Source organism: Calidris pugnax, unplaced genomic scaffold, assembly GCF_001431845.1.
Source record: "Calidris pugnax isolate Ruff unplaced genomic scaffold, ASM143184v1 scaffold31, whole genome shotgun sequence".
NCBI classification, from domain to species: domain Eukaryota; kingdom Metazoa; phylum Chordata; class Aves; order Charadriiformes; family Scolopacidae; genus Calidris; species Calidris pugnax.
Window position 1 is genome coordinate 5,623,871 of NW_015090786.1, and position 5,181 is coordinate 5,629,051.

Below are 5,181 nucleotides of genomic sequence, written 5' to 3' on the forward strand. Positions count from 1 at the left end.
CAGCGCCAGGCTGCGGCGGCGGGACCCGGGACCCGGTCACACCGCAGCCATTACAAGCGCTCAGAAATAATAATAAAGAAATTAAAATACTCTAGTTTGCCCGGCGTTCCTCCTCCGGGGGGTCCCCACGGGCAGGGCGCGGGGAGCGGGGCCGGCCACACGGGCTGCTCCCTCCGTCCTTCCCTCCCTTTCCTCACTCACTTGCGGTCTCCGGTGGCAGCGCCGTCCCTCGCCTCGCCTCCCCGCCCGGCTCCCGCTCCCTTCGCCTCCACCGGCGGATCTGAGAGAAGAGGGCGGGGAGGAGGGGCCCCCAACCCGGCCCGGCCCGGCCCGGCAAAGGAGGCCCTTCTCTTCCCGGCCCTTCCCACCGCCCCGTTCTCCGCCGGTTACTCCGCAGCAGATGTGGCAGAGCTTGGTGACTCGCCACGGATGTTTGCTCGCGATAGCGGCCACCGCAGACCTGGGTGAAAAGCAGCGGCGTGAAAAAAGCTCTTTCTGGTGGAGGTGGCAGGGCCAGGAGCGAAGGCTGCCGGGGAGAAGCTGTTAGCTCTCTCCGGAACAAAGAGCGGCAAAACCCTATCTGAAACACTCACTATCTCCCTTTCAGGAAGTGCGAACTAGTGCAAAGATACTGGAATTGTGATTGAAGGTTAAATATTAACTTCAGGGTGAGAAACGTCTGCAAGTCTACTTTAAGACCTATTAATGTTTGAAAATGCACTGTAGTGACCATGGCTAAAAGGTGTCCTCCTTCCGTACTGAAAGCCTTCCTGTCTGAGGCTGGCTGTTGAGGATGAAACCAATAGAAGTGAAATAGAAATAGAAGTGAAATAGAAATAGATAGAGAAACGCCCGCTGCAGCCACGGCCAGGATGGCCCAAGGAGGGCTTGCTGGGGGGCTCCTCATTTGTGGTTAATTGCAGCACCCTTCATGCTGAGGCCTTCGAGCCACGTTGCATGTGTAAGGGGTTGTTGGTTTATGCTGTGGTTGTTGGGAGTGTGAGAAACACCGGCTCACACTTAGAATTTAAAGAGGACAAAGTCACCAAAGCAAAGGTTAAAAAAAAAAAGTTATTAATATGAAACAGCTCTGAATCGGGTGCACCACACATGGTTCAGCTTTCAGGTATTTTATACCCTTATCCCGGCCGCCTGAGTTTCTGTCTCTCTTCTCATGGCCTGAGAAGTCGGAGCTCACGTTCTTCCCGACCACCTGACTTATTACAGGTTTAATTCACGCTTTTTTCCCATGTAAGGCACACATACACCTATTCTACGAAATCATTATCCTAAACACGCCTTTGATTAGTTGATTATGCTGTACGTTATTTCACAGTCTTTGCTACCATCTACTTGGCAGATTTACTGTCCAAGACTGGTTTCTTTGGCCTTATTGATACTCTCCTACCCTCTGGGTTCCTGTGTTGAAGGCCGTGTTCCAGTCTGTTTCTCTTCACCTAGATAACACTCTGTGAACAAGGATCCTTTGACAGACCAAGGGCATTTTTGGGGATTAATTGGATACAATTGATTAGACTCTACTATTACTAAGACTCCTTTGTTAGTACTGACACACTAACAAGAATATATCAATTAGCTGAAGCAAAACTTAGCTCATCTCGCACATGAGCTTTGAGATGAGCTGAAGAAACTAAGTTCCATTCTGAGGGTGCAATGCCAAAAATAGGAAAGTGTATTTGTGATGTAGGGGTGTGTTACTATGCGCAGAATAAAAGTGGGTTGAATTGACTGGAACTGGGCATGTGCTTCTCCAAGGGGTAGATTCTCACAGAAAGCCTTTCTTGTTTTAAACTTTTGGCTTGCTTTGTGGTATAGTGACTGGTTAAAACACAGGGGGGTGGGGAGGGAATCACAAACAAAGGAACCAGGAAAGAGAAATAGACAAAACTGAAGAAAAAGTTCTTTCAGATTAAAGTCATATCCTGGAAAAAGAGTCCCCAGAGGCTGTAGAGGTGTAAAGGATGCATCTTTGACACTCCATGGGTAACAAATAGTTACTTTCATTAGAACAGAGTAGATGTGAAGTTGTTAAACCACAGATAAAATCACAGAATACTTGTTCCCCTTATTGCTATCCTAGAATCAGTCACTGAGCTGCTCTGGCCACAGTCATCTCATTGGACTCCTATGCACGCACCAAGGTTGTGTAAGTATCAGACATCCTTTGGGGCAGGGACTGCAGAGCTTATGCCTTCCAGGGCTCTCAATCACTTTAGGCCATGGGTAGGCCTTAATTGACCCAAACAGCCTCACCTGGGACCAATTCCAGGCACTCTACTTAAGCTCACACTAGGTGTCAGTCCTTGTTTGAATGATGATGTGGGTGCCCTGGTTGGTGGGAGCTCTGAAGGGGTTGTCCTCCAGTCCTGGCTCATGCCTCATGTGAAACAGCTCTACTTTTGCTGCTCTTTGGCAGTGTCTTGACTCAATGGCTTTTAGATCTCCATAGGGAGGTTAGTAAGCTACCTATTTATGATTATTTTTTAAAATATATGTACATATGCAGATGAGCAAATAACTTCTTATGGGGTAATAGGAAATTTAGGTCTGAGTTACTTTCAATAGTTGGAAAGCAATTTGAAAAACTTAAAAGGTTGTTCTTGGGCCAGAATTTTCTGGTGTGTGCTCTTCCTGACTTCATGAGCTTGTTTGAGCCTTACCTATGTGGTTAGGACACAAAGCTAAGAAGCTTTTCCTGGTGCTCCATTCAGCCTAAGCAGAGATGTGATGCAGAGGTCCAGGGAAACTTGTAAACATCTGAGTCAGCTGCTGCTGCTCAGCTTAGAAGCAAATCCTTTGTTTTGTTGTTTAAACAAATAAAGCATCCCTCCTCTGGGCAAAATTGCAAGCCCTTGATTAAATTGGATAAAGAAGATGCTCAGGAGATAATAGATACATAAAAAGCTGATTGCTAGGCCAGAAGTATTAATAAACATTGGCTCTCATCTCCAGAGTGGTCCAAGTCTTGACCTCTTCTAAGACCAGGTGTATTTTATTTTTTTTCTTTCCCAGATGCCTGTGAATAACTAACTTGAGGGAAGAGACTGTGGGGTTTGATGTCAGTCTTGCTCTGCTGTACCAGGAGAGCTATGGCGTATGTTCCTTCTGAACTGCTCTGGGACTGCTGGAGAAAACTCTGTTACCAGATCCCTCTGAGAGGACAATGCACTCACTGTACGCTGGAGGAGCTGGATGAAGAGGAAAAGATCTGGAAAAAAGTCAGATGACAGAGAAGTTTGGGTAAGTTCTCTTGGAATCTAGCATAAACTGTTCCGAGATGTAGATGTTGGGAAATGGGTGGATTTTCGGTCAGTATTGGCCATACCTGCAATATTATAGGCAGTGATGGTTTCCTTCTAAAGGGCTGCAAAGTTAAGGTGTTTTTTGGAGGCAGTATGCTCGTTTTCAGCCATCTTGTGGGGGACTGAGGAAATCTGGTTTGAAGACCTTTTATTCTCTCATTCTTTCATTCTCTCATTCTTTGAGATGGTGAGTGGGGAAAACTGTAATTAAGAAATTACTTTTCTCTGCCAGGGTTCCCATGCAAAAGGACATGAAACCTCCATTTATACCTTCTTAATCAGTTTGTATGCCAAAACCTTCCTCTAGTCAAGAATGGGGCTTACTGGATGTGGATAACATATGACTTCATGCTTGGGGTTAGTCAGCTAAAATTCAACATGATCTGTTTAGAGTTTGATTCCTTTTCCTATAGGGTCTACAAAATGCCTATAGCTAACAGTCTTCTAGTAGACACATGTATTTTGAGAGCAAGAGGATGTAACATGACCAAAAAAAATAGTTCCAGTTTTTGTAAAAGATGTGTTTCTTCTTCACTTTTTATGGCTCCTCTGTACTTTTTTAGACCAATGTTTTAAATTATTGCCAAGTGGGCATGTAAGACTTGCTCTACTGTTTCTTGTGTTTATGGCCCTATTAACAAGCACTAGTGTCTTATGTTTTCTTGGGGAGCCTCTGTACATTAACTGCGGGGGAAAAAAATTTGCTCAAGTACATTAAACTTCAAGTACTGTTGGGGTCACTTCAGTTCATGGATGCATCTGTTCTCCAAATTTTTATTACTGTCCAACCTGCCTTAGATTCTCTTTACATCCTCCATGTAATAGATGTAATACTTCCTCCTTCTCCGTAAGCAGACTTTCCCACTTGGGCTGCGTCAGACTGTGTCAAAAGTGGATCCAGAACAGAACTGCAGGAGGGGTGGGGGACAGTGTCAGCCTGTTGCAAATGTTGTATTTCCCCCAAAGTATCTTCAGATGCTTACTTCAGCTTTTCCAAGTAACTACTCATGAGAGTGCCCTGAGTTTGGAGGGTGGTAGGTGAGCTTTGACTGTTGCCTTTGAGGCAAAAATTACATAAAGACATCTGTAAAATACTTGCAGATATTCCTGCAACTGTCTGGCATCTTAGAGCTTCTAAAGCCTCAAAGGTAAGGAGCTGTTGTCACTGTGCAGAGTATCTTGGGTCAGATTCCAGGTGAAGACTCTGATAAAGCTGAGAAGACAATGTCAGTGTCATGTCCCCTTGTCCTGAGGCTGGTCACTGGAAACCTGTTCTTCATTTGTGTTATTTTGTAATGTGATTTCTGAAATCTGCTTTTGAGACACACTGCACAGGCAGATGGCTTTTGTTGTGCTAAATAAAATATTTTTTCATTTGCTCTAGGGGACGAAGTAATGTATGTATCTCTGGTATTTCCCCCCTACCCCCCACTTACTGACCCAAAAAAAAATAAATTGATGCCAACCCTGGAATGATTACCAAGTAATACTGCCAAAGCTGTCGGAAAAGCTGATCTTAACCACAGTGGATCTGTAGGCTTTCATGTTTAGTATCTGCTCTGTAATAAATGATCAAGATGAGAAGTGGTAATACTTTATCTTTTGGTATCCCTTGGCTATACTACCTGTTGATGAAGCCAGTAGCCATGATCTAAACATATGAAACTTTGGAAAAATTCAGCTCTGAATCTACGTCCTGTAAGCAGCACTCAAGAGGGGAAAAATAAATAAATCCTCCGGACCTTACTCTTGGTTTAGGAGAGTTCAAGTGTTGATTGCAGATCTGAACTGGGGTCTGAGGTTGGTGTGACTGGGTTTCCCTCGCTGCAGGGCAGACAGCAATGATCCATAATGAGTC

General features: G+C 44.8%; 1 protein-coding gene across 3 annotated transcripts in view; it reads right to left on the reverse strand.

Annotated features, from left to right (window-relative positions):
- The window catches only part of FERMT1 (fermitin family member 1), a 21,724-nt gene extending 21,242 nt beyond the window's left edge, over window positions 1–482 (reverse strand). For 2 of the 3 annotated variants that reach the window (XM_014966308.1, XM_014966306.1), the window contains exon 1: window positions 202–401. The gene's annotated coding sequence lies outside the window, so the exon portion shown is untranslated. Of the gene's footprint in view, window positions 1–201; window positions 402–460 lie in introns of those variants that run through there. The other variant, XM_014966307.1, reaches the window with a different exon arrangement.
- Window positions 483–5,181: the final 4,699 nt, after the last annotated feature.